General features: G+C 45.3%; 1 protein-coding gene across 15 annotated transcripts in view; it reads right to left on the reverse strand.

The window, feature by feature from the left end:
- The window catches only part of INPP4A (inositol polyphosphate-4-phosphatase type I A), a 135,087-nt gene extending 119,971 nt beyond the window's left edge, over positions 1-15,116 (reverse strand). For 3 of the 15 annotated variants that reach the window (XM_025464439.3, XM_025464405.3, XM_025464420.3), the window contains exon 1: positions 14,940-15,116. The gene's annotated coding sequence lies outside the window, so the exon portion shown is untranslated. Of the gene's footprint in view, positions 1-14,561; positions 14,747-14,939 lie in introns of those variants that run through there. The other 12 variants (XM_025464498.3, XM_025464487.3, XM_025464497.3 and 9 more) reach the window with 9 other exon arrangements.
- Positions 15,117-15,131: the final 15 nt, after the last annotated feature.

A 15,131-nucleotide genomic window follows, 5' to 3' on the forward strand; every position in this document is an offset into this window, starting at 1 on the left:
AAAGACCCAGGCCAGACAACTGAAGTATCAAGTTCCCCAACACCAAGGGTGAGCACCTGACCCAGGTCCACTTTGTGTCACTCCTTCCTCTGGATAGTCCAGATCTGCACCATCCGTCCATCTTGTATCACAGTGAGCGTCACTCGCACTGGGCAGAGCACAGCTTGAGTGCTGACAATCCTGACCTAGGACTTTATTCTGTGCTTCACATATGTTCCACGTCAGGCATCTCAAGGCCTTTGGTGGTTGCCATCTTGAACTCAGATGCTGCCCAAATGCCTGCTATGTCCCTGGCAAGAGTTACCCGGGCCAGTGGCCGTGTGAAGTGTGCTGACAGCCACCTTCTACAGTCAGTGATATTTCAAGAACTTCTGCCTCGCCTGTACTTTTCTTCTCCACCATACTCCCTTGAGAGTGGGAGATGAAACATGGAAATCAAAACCACTTCCCCCCACCCCCTCCACTGCCAGGGCCTCACTTTCTGCATTCATACTGCAGACTGAGGGTGTCCCAACAGTCTTTGTTTCCCCTGAAAAAGTGCAGCATCTAGCTCTCTGGGGTCAGAAACTCAGCATGGGCACCTGTGGAATAGGAAGACAAGTCCATAACACATGGACCTGCACACCCATGAAGGAAAGTAGTTCCATGAAGTTTGATGGAGACCTCCCTTAAGTAGAACATTTCACTTTCAAAGATGAAAAAAACAAAAAAAACAAAAAAAAAAAACCTATGTTCATACCAAATAAGAACTGATTAGCAAAACAATCTGGAAGAGAAGCAACAGCTCAAGAAGTAACAATTCCTGCTGGGATGTAAGGAAAGGTGTTATGTTCATGCATTGCCTACAGCAGCCACTCCTGGGGTAGAGAAGGTGAGAAAGGGCCATTTGATAACCCTTGCCTTTTTAAAATGTGAAGTTAAAATTTTTTTAAAGGTTTGAAAAAATTACTACAGATTAGCAAATTTTCATTGTTAGTTTTGGAAACACAAAAAGAAATTTCCTCATTTCAGAGGCATGAATTCAGGGTGTTTCTTTGTAAAAATTCTTGAATACGTGCACGTATACACCCCTAAGTCCCAGGGATTCTAGTCAGACAGAAAGCAAAGCATGGCTCCTAAGGGGAGCTCAACTTCCTGCAGCTACTGCCTTGCAAGGTGTGCTTGTGGTACAGAAAAGATGTGTATGCACATGTGCAAGTGGCAGCTGTAAGTACATGCATGAATGGTGTGTGCGAGCACATGAGTGGAGTGTGAGCACACGAGAGGCATGTATGTCGAGCCCATGCACTAGATCATGGTAGAAGGAAAAGGACAAGAACAGCTGGCCCAGCCACCTTTACAAATGCTTACATCCATGTCGATGACAGGCAAAGAATGGCCCAAACTTCTCCTACCCATGCCTATTCCTTGGTCTGATATCTGACCGTTGGAGAGGCTCTCTTGAGTTTAGGAACTGCCAGCATATTTATCCTTCTTAAAATCCAAATGCTTCAGGGCACCTGGGTGGCTCAGTGGTTGAGCATCTGCCTTCAGCTCAGGTTGTGATCCGGGGTCCTGGGATTGAGTCCCGGATCCAGCTCCCTGCAGGGAGTCTGCTTCTCCCCCTGCCTCTGTCTCTGCCCCTCTCTCTCTCTGTCTCTCTCATGAATAACTAAAATCTTAAAAAAAAAACAAAAAAACAAAAAACAAAAAAACAAACCCAAATGCCTCAAAAAGAAGAACACATGCAATTTTACGGACACCTAGAATAAATTGGTTATTAAATCCCTTTCATCCAAAAGACAGTGGACATTTAGGATCACCTTCCTGAAAGGAAAAGCAGGACAAGGAAGGAAAGAGGCAGGATAGAAACACAGACCCAGGTGCTACCCTCAATTCAGCTAGTGAGACTGGCCCTCCCCACACTTTGGGAGGGGACCTGTGGATGGTGGATCAGAGTAGGGAAGGATGAGCCAGCCCTGGAGACCACAGGGGGGTGGGGGTGCAGGGAGAAGCTTACCTGCCTCCTCCCGGACCGCCCCCGCTTCCCACTCAGGGTATCCTGTCCACACAGGTACTTGCCTGAATCTCACATGCTGCCTGAAATTCACCCCCCTACATACAGGCAGCCCTTCCCTCTGGATGCACGCACGGGTCCAGAGGCACCAGAGGGAATACTGGTGGAAAGCAGCTCTGGTCTGTAAGCCTCAGCACTGGCCCTGAGAATTTAATTCAGAACTCTGAGAATTTAAAAATATTTCTGTGTTTTAAATGAGGAAATGAAGGAGGATCGAGTGACCTCTTTCAGCCTCGCAATGTGAAATGAGAAAGGTCTCAAGCACTCAGCTTTTCAGTTAGCTGTCCATGCCTACAGCCTCCCCAGAAGTTTCCAAAAATTCTGCCAACATTTTACCAACAAGCATAAAAACCTTCCAAAAAAGATAACTTGCAGGAAAGATTGCCTCCACTGTCTATTCTTTGCTTCCTCCTTAGTGACAGGCCCAGGACCCTGACGTTTAGTTGGGGTTGTCCGCCTCCCTTGCAGCTAGGTGTGGCCAGGGGTTCGGGGCTTGCCAACAAGACGTACAGACAAATTTGATGATGAGTTCTCTGGAAGTCTGCCTTCCTCCAGTCTGGTGTCTGGAAGACCCATGAGCTGGCTGCACTCTAGCCGCCACGCTAGACAGGAGGCACTGGGCCTTGTCACAGGGAAGGTAGGACACAAGTCCTGACTGTGAGAAACACACGCCTGTCCTGACTAAGCCTCTTTTCCTCTAGATTTTTTTTTTCCTGTTATATGCAGCCAAATGTTAATACTAACAATTTTATCATTCCCCATTTATATCCAATGGTGGAAAATGTCACCATCCTGGAATGCTGAGAGCTAGGGATAGAGGAGGATACTATTTTAGATTTAAGTTCATTAACAATCTCCTTTTTCCAGAAGGAGTCAGGAATGCTTTAAATGAAGCATTCTCAAATTTACCATGGGCTCCAGGCTAGAGTGAGTACATTCTCACCAGACCTTAAGAGCATAATAAAATTCATGGTGTTATAGAGTTACTTTATAAAACAGTTTCTCCCCAATATAATCAACATTTATAATCCTAAAAAAAGGCAACCAACCCTATTTGTAGGCCTCTCTGAGTAGCAAGCTCAAAAAGCTTTAATATACAGAATTCCTGTTTACTGCCCCAACCATTTAATAGCTCAGCTTGTGTATTTAGTGCAGACAAATCTAGGTTATGAGGCAAAAACAGTCCCTGTTTTTATCCTTTCAGTTAGTCCATTAAATGCAGTTCAGAGTCTAAGCCACGGGCTGCTAGGAGTCATGATAAATATGGGTACAATGTTTAACAGTTTACAAAACAGCCAACCTATAGATATATAATGCTGGTCAGACCCTGTGATTCCCAGTTCCGAGGAATGACATGGTGATCACTGCCCTGGCATTTAAGATCTCATCTAATCCTGTTTGGAATGAGTCTGTTCCACTGCAGCTGAAAACTCTGCTATGGAAGGGGCTGAAGCTGTGCTGGCTGTGGTAATGAGGACAGACCTGAACACTGGACAGGGTAGCCTGATGCTTCCTAACAACCAAGTCGGTGTAGGAGTGGTACTGCCATCGTGAAAGTACCCTTTCTCTTTAAGCCAGGCAACCAATCTGCAAAAGGCTTTTCACTGCTTCACAAACTCTGCTGGCTTTTCTTCTGTGACCAACAAGGTTAACTCCTAGCTATATTTGAGATATATAGATATATCCTATATATATTTGAGATATTTGACTACTTAAGGAATGATTAAATAATCAAGTTGAATCAAAATGCAAACACATCTTTCTCCCTCTGGTAAAGTGATTCGAAATACCATCTAGGGTTTTTTTTTTTGTTTTGTTTTTACCATCTAGTTTAAAGGTGCCTACAACAACCATCACAAAATGTGTATCTTAGGAAATCACTGGTATGTTGCCAACTATGTGGAAGACTTTTTGCACTATCAAGTAAGATAGGTTCCTGGTCTTATGGGCTCTGCAGTGTTTCAAGGAGAAAGACAAACAAATGAAGAATGTGACAGCTTCTAGTGATGGAAGCATCCCCAAAATCTGTTCAGGGCTCTTCTTGGAGGGATGGCATTCAGAACAGTTGTATCCATCTGAAGCTCCATCTTCAATTCTTTTTCATCAGTTTATGCTTGAACTAATAACCTTGAATCCACGCACCCTTTGTGTAAAAGGTCAGGAATGGATAACAGGAAATGAAAAGGTCAAAAATAGAGTAAAAGGATGTCAGAAAGGTAGGTGAAGAAGTTAGGGAAGGATATCAAACTGCCAGAAAGACAATCCAGATCTGAACTGCAGTGCATACATTATCAGGGGAAAACATTATGAAGTAAAGTAGCCTCCATCAGTCCACAGAAAATGGGAAAGATTTGAGTGTCACCATAAAACCCATAGCTGTACTAGGGGGGACTATACATACACAAACAGCCTCAGGAGGGAGGTATGGGGAGGGGTCCAGGGAGGAAGAGCCAGGGAAAGGCCCCGGGCACTCTACTTGACCAGGAAGAGTTTAATCTGCATGATATACAGACAGCTTCGACCTCCATGGACATATCTGGGGTATTTTCAGGTTCTCTGGTATTAAGTGTATGTACTTGTATGTACTCTAGGAAGCTGCTGCTGAACCACTGCACAGGAGAGCCAGGAAGTGAATGAGTAGAGGCAGGAGCTTGATTTCCAAGGCCACAGACCAAAAAAGTACTTCCCTAAACACTGTGTCTGTGTGTGTGGCGGGGAGGGGGTCCCCCAATGCCAACTTTACACATGTGGCTCTCAGACGTGATCATGACTCTGCTTCACTGTTGGACTAGTGACCAAGGGAGAAAGAAATGAGGGACTTGTCTTCCCTAGATGAACAAGGAAGGAAGAGGTCAGATTCGGGCAGGATTTTACCAAGTCACTGACAGGTCAGGGGCAAAATCCAAAGGCATGCTTCTCTGCTGCCTTAGGGAACTACCAGTAAGGTGTTTCCCTTAGACCAATGTACTCACCCATCATTCCCTCCTCTTCAGAACCAGAGGAGTAACAATGTTTGGAGGATTCTGGGGTATCTCAACATTTCTTGGCACACAGTCCCATCTTAATTGGGCTCTATTATTGCATTTTATCAGCCATTAGATTATCACCCAATTATATAATGTGATCACTGTTTAACATTTGTATATGCAGAACACAGCCAAAGCAATGAATAAGAAATGTGAAAATATTCAACATCCAATTCACACAATCACAAGTTTTTATGTGCTTTAAAAAAAAAAAAAAAAGTGTCAGTAGAAGGCTTAGCTGGGTCAGTGACCACCTCACAAAACTTTATGAACCTGGGCCCCTTCCACTTCCCTGTTCCCCCTCTGCCCACATCCTTCTCTGACCTTTGCTGGCAGTCCCCTCACAGAACCTTCTTCTGCAATATTTCCCCTCAGAGGTACCCTGGGCAGGAGTCAGAGATGGATGTGCTCTAGCCTTTTGAATACATTTTTTTTTTAATGGTTGTTATGCTTTTAATGGAGGGAGATAGAAAGTGCATCAGTGCAAAAGAATGTTTTACATACTTAATAGGATAGTAATTAATGTAAATTTAGGAATACACAGTGTGTTCAACTTCAAAAACTACAAGGTTTCCTGCAACCTAAGATAATGGAAAAGGCTCCATATGTTTTTACCTGCCACCTTTATTATTAAAGAAAGTTCTAAATGGTATTTGGGATGGGGGTGGGGAAGATGGAAAAAATAATAGGAGGCTCTTTCCTGCTATAGTTCAAGAATTCTAATGAATTGGTATGGCAATGACTGTAGGGCAGTGAACTTTCCCCAAAAGGAAAGTTCTAGAGGACCCCATCACAAACTTTAGAAGTGCCGTATTAACATTGCTTAGTGACAGATGGTAATGGCACTTATCATGGTGAGCACTGAATAATGCACAGGATTACTAAATCATTATGTTGTACACCTGAAACTAATATAACACCTATATTAATTATACTTCAATTTAAAAATTCATAAGTCTTTAAAAAAGTATTTCCAATAACATATAAGCAAGCTGAGTGGCTTACCCATCATTCCCTCCTCTTCAGAACCAGAGGAGTAATAATGTTTGGAGGATTCTGGGGTATCTCAACATTTCTTGGCAGGCTGCAACCCTGGAAAGTAGCTAAGATATCTCATCTTAGAGAATTTTCAAATATTATAAATCCCATTTTTCTTCCACAGAGAAACTTTCTAAAGCATGGACATGACTTGAAGGATATTGAGAAAACTGAATACATTTTTTAAAATGGGGGCAAAAATGGGAAAAACAAGGTTATCAAGACCATAGAATTGAGAGGAAAAACACTGAGTCTCGCACAGGATAGTAACTTGCCAACTGCACCGGCCCAGAGCATCACAGTGCACAATCTCCTACTTACATTATTTAACTCACATAACCCTTTGTGAGCCAGACCATTCCCCCATTTCCCAGAGAAGAAAGCTGATTTAGGTTCAGGTCTATCACTTTTTCTTCTCATAATCCAAGTTGTCCCCCTCAAAACCAGACACAGACACCCCAAAGATATGCATGTTTTGTGACACAAACCAGACGAACACCTGCATTAATGTATAACACATGCATCCTAAAGGCAACCAAAGTAACATGGAAATTGTCCTGTTAAGCCACAAAGGATTGCAGAGGGAATCACAGGTAGCAATGGCTCCAACAGGGCCGGCTTCAAAACAAGGTGGATTCAGATACCAACCTATTCGTCTCATTCCCTCTCTCTCACTCTCTTGGTGTAGGCAGACATGCTGATCCACCCTGTTAGGAGAAGGAGGGGTCAGGTATCCAGAGTTAACTTGCAAGCCTCTGACAAATCCATCCATTCCCTGCCATTGCCTCCCCATCACTCAGAGTAGCCGTCCCAAGGATCCTTAACATCACCAGGAGGATCTGGCCCAGGTGGTCAAACACCACAGACAGTAAATTGGAGCAAGACCACAACATCTACACCTTCTGTCCTGCTGTCTTCCTGGGCTCCAGCTTCATTCCCACTGGTCCACACTGCTAAAAGTCCCCTTTCAGATCAGCAGTTCTCCATTTATGGTGAGTCATAGACCCTTCCCACCCCATCTCTTCCTCAGGTGCTCTTCCTCAGCAATTAGCACTGATGTGGTACAGCAGAGACTTCTTGGGTTAGGATGAACCTTGAAAAGTCAAGAAAACCTAGAAATACTTTGGAAAGCCTTGAAAAGTCAAGAAAATCCAAAATATCTCAGCTCACTAGTTTCTGGAAAAATCTGAAACACTGAACTATTTTGAGCTCAGAAATCATATCATGAAGGTGGCTATTTCTCTTCACCTAAAAGTTGGAGTTGCACTTGCAAAAAGGTCACACTGGGCGGAGCCAGAGAGAACTATAAACTGCCACTGAAAGGAGTCCCTTAGGCTGTCTCCAGGGCAATTCCTGAAGCATTCCCAAGTCCCTACTAACTGTACCATTTTCTACTTCTTTCTGAGCAAGGAGTAGCAGAGTAAGCACACTCTACACATCAGAACCTACTTCCAGAATAGCTCTGGAGAGTGAGTCATAAGGGCCAGACTAGATCTTCAGCAGCTGGCCCAGGGGACTCCCATCCCCACTGGGCCAGAGACAGAACCTGGGGCTGGGAGGTCACCATGTTGCTTCCTTTTAGTCCTGCATGGAGGATGTGAGCCACTCTCAGAGAAGCTGGAGAGGCTGCAGGCATGGAGGCTGGGAAACAGCTGGGCCAGTGAACTGGGGCACAGGCCACGGGGGGCCATGAAGAGCAAAGACACCCACAGGCTCCTCTGTTTACACTACGGGCTGACCACCCAACACTCATTCTCCCTTCTTCCTACTCTGGGAATAAGCCTCTCTGGATTCAGGAAAAGCCAGCCCCATCTCCAGGTGAGGAATGGGGGTGTTCCTGATTAGACTATGAACAATTCTCAAACTGGAGCTTGCATCAGAATCACCTGCAGGGCTTGCTAAAACAGAGCGCTAGGCCCCATCCCAGAGTTTCTAATCCAGTAGGCTGGGGAGGGGCCTGAGCCTGCACATCTAATAAGTCTCAGGGGATGCTGATGCCGTTGGCCTGGGGCCCAGACACCGAGGAACACTCTTAAGCCAATCAGCACACAGCACTCTCACAGCCTCCGGCCTTGGGTCCTGGGGAAGCCACGTGGTCCTCACTGCTCCCACAGACCAGAGGGATAGCTGGTAGGGGCTGTGGCCAGGGAGGGGCTGGTGTCAGGAGCCAGGAAACACACAGTTCCACTGACCATAAGGACCATCTCATCAACATGAGAAGGCTGATTCTGGGATGATACCAGCAGTGATGGCCAGAGAGAGAAGAATCTACGTCCTTGTTGAAACTGCAAAACTGTTGATAGAGCAGAACTCCAGTTCTAGGAGATTAATAAATGAACTGTCTACTTGGCAGCCAAAAGCACCCCAAGAGACACACCCCACAATCCAGGAGACTCTTGAACCGGGCATCCCTGTTTTCTAAAAGGACCCTCCTCTTCAGAAATGTATACCTGCCACTTCCAGAATCTGTACACCTAGGTCATCCTGCTTGAAAACTCTAACTGGTGGGTTAGAGGATGAACCATTTGAAATGCAGGCAACACGGGACAAGGGAAGGAGTCCCACATCCTGGAGTGAATGAATTTTATCAGACGGCAGCTGACCCCAGCAGTGGAAGGGCCACTGTGTAAGGGCGTGGTGGACAGGAAGAGTGGCAGAGGATTTCAGACCTCAGAATTCTACCTAGTAAGGGCAACAGGAAGGGCACTGCGCCAACTCCAGGCCAGGAGAATTAGCAGATGTCTGAGGGGAAAGGCTCTGATCCCAGGAAGGGAGCCGCAAGGCGCCAAATGCTTTCCTCCAGACATCCTGTCCCAGGGGACACCCCTCCGTCTTTCTGACTCCATACCAGAAAATGGACTTGTCTTTATCACCGTAGACACTCCCCCAGAGACTTCCTGCTTCTAAGGCCTTCACCAGGGGAACTTTCAGATTCCACCCAGAAAGGGTTGCTGCGTTTCACCTGCCCTAGGTGCAGGACTGTGAGCAAACACCAGGAGCCGTCTGGGTGGGCTGGCAGGCATGTGAAAGAGCATGCGTAAGGTGTGCACAGAGACCATATTGACGAGACAAACACATGGCACCCAGGGGCCCTGATTCCCCATTTCCCAGCCAGCTTATGAAAAAGGGATGGTGAAACCTGAAGAGAAAAGGCTGCTCTGGGGGATCCCTGGGTGGCTCAGCGGTTTGGCGCCTGCCTTTGGCCCAGGGCGTGATCCTGGAGCCCCGGGATCGAGTCCCGCATCGGGCTCCTGGCATGGAGCCTGCTTCTCCCTCTGCCTGTGTCTCTGCCTCTCTTTCTCTCTCTGTGTCTATCATGAATAAGTAAATAAAATCTTTAAAAAAAAAAAAAAAAGAAAAGGCTGCTCTCATTCCAACTTCCACACTGCCCACACGAACTCATCAGAAAGGTTCCCGTCCCTGAGTGCTGGCAGGCACAGGTGTCATTCCAAGCACTTGAGGTGTATTAACTCATCCAACCCCCTAACAAGCCTCTGCAGTTGCAGATGAACAAACCAAGATACAAAAAGATGAAGCTACCTGCCCAAAGTCCCATAGCTGCTGGAGGCTCGCAGGGACTTTGGTTCCAGAGTCCACAATAGTTCTAGAGATAAAAGAAATGGTTTTGAAAGATGTGTATGCATGCTCAAAGTTCCTTCCCTATAAATCAAAATACTAGAAATAGAAGTTATTGATAATCGGGGCTCCAACTAATTAATCCCCATCCCTACATTGACACAATAAAGTAGAATATTTATTTTTTAAATCCTGTGGAAGAAGCTAAGTGATTTAATGGAAATAGCACTAGATCCAGACAGGCCTGGGTCTGAATCCCAGTCCAAGTTCTTCTAACCACTCTTCAGTGGATACCTTAATCACATTTCACTCAGCTGACTCCTCAAGACCACAGCTCACCTTCTAACAAGACCTTGCAGGGGATGCATATAAACACTTGGCCCAGGGCCTGGGATATAGAGGGTGCTCAGAAAATGGTAGTTTCCTCTTCCTCTAGGATGAAAAATATATAATGCTTAAAGGAGATGTCTAAGGCTCCCAGGAATAAAGTATAAAGTTACAGTAACTTCCACAATGTAGTAATATAAAGAATAATCTAATAAGATAAAGTAGGTAAAGGATATACACACATAATGTACAGAAGCAAAAGTATAAGCAAATATGAAAAGGTTTTCAATTTTCTGATAATTTGAGAAATGTAATTAAAATAATAATGCCTTCTTTATCCATTAGATTGGCAAAAATTGACAAGATTTATACTCCTCAGTGTTGGCAGAGTTAAAAAGAAACAGGCAGTTTCACATTCTAATGGAAGAAGTACAAAGTGAAAGCCTCTTGGAAATGGGGGCAATTTGGCAAAGCTGTCCATTTAAAATTGCTCTTTGACCCAGAAATTCTACTTCTAGGGATCCAGAAGACTGAAATATTTGCAAGTATTAACAAATGATTTGTTTGATCATTCAAATGATCATCAAATTAGGATCATCAAATCCTAATGATTTGATTCACAAATTCTTCACTATTTTTATTTTTTTTTTAAGATTTTATTTATTTATTCACAAGAAACACAGAGAGAGAGGCAGAGGGGCCTGATGCAGGACTTGACCCTGGGGCCCTGGGAACACGACCCGAGCTGAAAGCAGATGCTCAACCACTGAGCCACTAGGTGCCCCTCTCCACTACCTTTAGAGTGTGAAATTGGAAATAACCTATATGTCCATTGATAAAGGACAATTAAATAAATTGTGATAAGCATAAACTCTGGAATACAGACCAAAGTCAAAACGAAATAAAAACAAAAACCTTTTCATGCATTAAGTTTAAAATGCAAATCAGAGACAATTTTCTGCAATGTGTAAATGGACACACATATCCACTAAAAAGGCCTAGAAGCAGCAACACCTCAGTAGCAATGAGCACACCTGGAAGCCAGATCTTGGTTTTTAAATACCATTCTCCATTAAAAGGAACAAAGACTCTTTGGAGAAATGGCTAATTCCAGGGCTGGAAGGTGTAAGCTGAGTGTCGAAGGTTTTGCGTCAGAGTGAAGAAGTCCTTCAAGAATGATGAGGACATGTCAAAAGGACATAAGGGGCTCCTGCAGGCCAAGTCTGGGACAATTTTAGCAAAAAAATGAATAATGAGAGTAAGAGACTATAATCTATTGCATTAAAGCAGGAATTCATGAGAGCAGGGGTGTAAATCATAGAATAAACAAGGGAGAAAGAAATGTCCTTCCTTTCAGTACAATTCCCTCTGGTAAGTATAGAAAGAAATATGGAATTAGAAAGCCACCATCTGTCAGCCAGCATAATAACTGGTTCAGGTAAGAATCATCAACGGATTCTAAAACTAGTGAGTCAAAGTATGGGGAGTAACAGTATATTTACAGATTCTCGAGTTATCTTACTATGAGATACATATTAATTACTAAGGGAAAATGGTAATTTTTCTGTAAGGGAACCAGGCAGACACTACCTAAATCAAGTGATCAAAGTTAACGTGACCAGTGAATGGGACTAATCAACAGCATATGCCTCCTCCTGATGGGACATGCTGAGATGGCTGCAGGGTCATCCCTGTGCTACTCTTGCCAAAAGCACATAATCTTAATCTAATCATGAGGAAGCAGGCAAACCCCAATTGGGAGACATTATCCAAAAAAGCAGGTGGCAGTCTTTAAAAATGTCAACGTCATAAAATACAAAGACTCAGTAACTGTTCCAGATGAGAGGACACTAAAGAGACAGGACAATTTGACACAATGTATAATCTTGGATTTTCTTTTGCTCCAAAAGACATTATTGGAGCAACTCACAAAACCTGAAAAAGACCTGTAAGCTAAATAATAGTTTAGTATCAATGTTTGATTTCCTTATTTTTAATAACTATACTGTTATGTAAGAGAATGTCCTTGTTTTTAAGATATACACAATAAAGTAGTTAGAGGTAAAAGGGCATCATGGCTGCAGGTTACCATTAAACAGTTCAGAAAAAAAAGTAATCACCCATAAACAAATACAAGTGAAGGATAGGGACGCCTGGGTGGCTCTGCAGTTTAGCGCTGCCTTTGGCCCGTGGCGTGGTCCTGGCGTCCTGGGATCGAGTCCCACATTGGGTTCCCTGCCTGAAGGCTGCTTCTCCCTCTGCCTATGTCTCTGCCTCTCTCTCTCTCTCTGTGTCTCTCATGAATAAATTAAAACAAAATCTTTAAAAAGAGAGAGAGAGAGAAGGATAAGGCAAATGTAGCAAATGTCAACATTTGGTGAATGTGGGTAAAGCATATCTGGAAATTCTTTGAAATAATCTTGCAACTTTTCAGTAAATCTGAAATACTGTTTTAACAATTAAAAAAAAAGCAAGGTGTGCATAGTATAAAAATACAGGTAAATTTCTGTGTATTCGGTTCATGATGGTATTTTCCTTAAAAGCACAAGAAAGACAAAATAAAGCAGGCCTGCTTGGTGTTAATACTGGTCTCCCCAGAATACAGTCTCCTCACAGACCTTCTCTTCCAGAACACTAGAAAAATATGTTTTGAAGGATCTCTCAAGACCAGACCATTAATCAAGTTCTACAAAAGAAGCGACCACATAATCAAGCCTCCTTCCCTACAGATATGTCCTCTTTTTTCCTCAGTGAAAGCCAAAACATCCTGACACCATGAGTAGCTGATGATGCTGAGGACTTTGCTGGAATACATAATCAATAAAGGAATTTTTCATAAGAAACCAGATCCAACCTCAGTCCAAAGTCTCCTCACCCCTCTGTCTTATTGGATTCTTGAGATGCTGTGGGGTGGGGGTCAGGGGTCTGTTGGTCCCACATGCCTTTCTGTCCATTCCTTGGGTGATTCGAAGATTTGCTGACTGAGCAAAATGTTCCCAGGTAGGCCGCTGGCTAAAGGAACTTGCAGGGTCAGTGGTTCTCTCAGCCATATACACCCCATCTCTCTGGTGCTTTACCATTCACAACAACCTCTTGTGTATATTATTCTATTTCATCCTTTCCTTAAGGCAACCTTTAAAAAAAAAAATCCTAATATTCAGTTTAATAGCAATACAAGAATATATCCAGGTTCCCAAACAATGGCACAAACCTACCCGACTTCAAGTCTAAAGCAGATAAACACTGAGATGGCGTAAGCCTAATGAAAAACTGAGAAGTAAAGCAGCCACTAGAATCAGCAGAGCCAATTCTGATGCTGAAGCCAGGAGAAACAAGCCGTCTTTTCTCCCTGCATCTGTCCAGCTTCCTTTCACTGAAGCCCTGTGTTCAGGGCACACCCTCCCAGGAACTCTGGCTTGTTGCTACAGAGGTGTGTTTACAGGACCCCACAGGGAACAGGGCCTTGCGGGTTTCCATTCACAATCAACAACCACCCCTGGGACAGCATCATGGTCTTCTGACAGCTACCCTCCAACAGAACCACTATACTGGCCTCCCCACGTGGGCACCATCATTCATCTTTCTTCAGAGAAATCGATGAATTGAATCTTCCAGATGTAAACATTTTACCAAAAATCCCCCAAAACCAAGGCCTTAGCCTAGATCCCAAACCAAAATTCCTCTTAAAGAAAGCCTGTTTTCAACCAATGAAAAATCAAGTTTAATTCTAGGACAACCTATTCTATGTGCATTTACCAATGCCAACAGCATCTACATCCCAAAACAAATGGCAGGGCAGGTTCTGTTCTCACCTTTCAGAGTTGAGAAAATTAAGAACCAAAGTTAGCAAGTGGCAGACCCAGGATTCACCCAAGACAGCCTGTTCAGGCCCCACCCCCACTGGCTTGCCCACAGGCCACCCAACCCACCTTGAACCAAGACGAATCCAGCAGAATTTCACTGCAACACTCAAACTGCCACCCCACCCCCTAGTCCCCCGGTTTAGATGCCCTGTGGGCATTTTACTCTTAAGCAGCCTCCCAACCAAAACACCTTCAGTAGCAAAGCAAAAGACGAGAAAATGGGCTTTGCAAATGCTTATACTTCTTTCTCAGCCAGAGAAATACTTTCATGATCTGTCATTATGGATGAACTCGAGGCGGGGAGGAACACAACATTATGTAATGTCAGAGGGCAGACGACAAGGGGAAGGGAAAGCAAGCCCATCCCCGATCCCTTCGCCCACAAAGACATAAATTTACCTTTGACGTTTTGAGTGTTTCAATCTTCTATGGCCTACACATTCATGACTGGCTTTTCCAGAGATGGTCACAGATTCCCTGCAAATTTCTCGGGCCTCAACTAACTGCCTAGCACAGCCAGAAAGAAATAATACACAAAAAGCAAAGATGCCAGAAATATCGGGGGGGGGGGGGGGTGGGAGGAGGTCGGGTGGGCATGGGCCCGCAGAAAAGGAAAGAGTTGAGAGGATGGAGACCAGATGTCCTACTGAGATTGAGATGCATGCTTATTTTTACCCGGTTATGTTTACACCCGAGGCACAGCGAGGCCTTCAGCGTCTGAAGTCACTAGATCCAAGCAAGAGCCAAGACGCGGCCTCGGGGTCGCCGCGTCCTGCATCCTGGCTCCCCATCACCCGCTCCAGCTCCGCACTCCCCTCAGCGCGAGACGGCCCAGGTCTCCTCCTAGCCAGGGGTCGGCCAGGCTTGGATTGTTCTCCAAAGACGCAACCGCCGGCGAACCGCTAGGCTGTCCGATTTCCATGACAACCGCGGGCGCCGTCTCCGTCCGGTGCACCCGGTAGAGATGCGCGCCGCGCCGCGCCCCGCCGGTGCATCCCGGCGCCCGGCTGCCCGCCCCGCCGCGCCGCCCCCCGCCCAGCCTGGCCCACCTACCTGGCGCGCCCCGGCCCGCGGCGCCCGCGCCCTGCTGCCCCGCCGTCCTCGGTCCCGCCGGGCCGCGCGCCCGAGCCCCGCAGCAGTAGCGCCGCCGCTTGGTCACCAAGTCGCGGGCCGTGGCCGGGGTCTGGGTCGTCCTGAGCCGGCCGGCCGCGAACCCGCCGCCCGCGCCGCAACCCGAACTCCGCT

This window comes from Canis lupus, chromosome 10 (genome assembly GCF_003254725.2).
Source record: "Canis lupus dingo isolate Sandy chromosome 10, ASM325472v2, whole genome shotgun sequence".
Classification (NCBI taxonomy): Eukaryota; Metazoa; Chordata; class Mammalia; order Carnivora; family Canidae; genus Canis; species Canis lupus.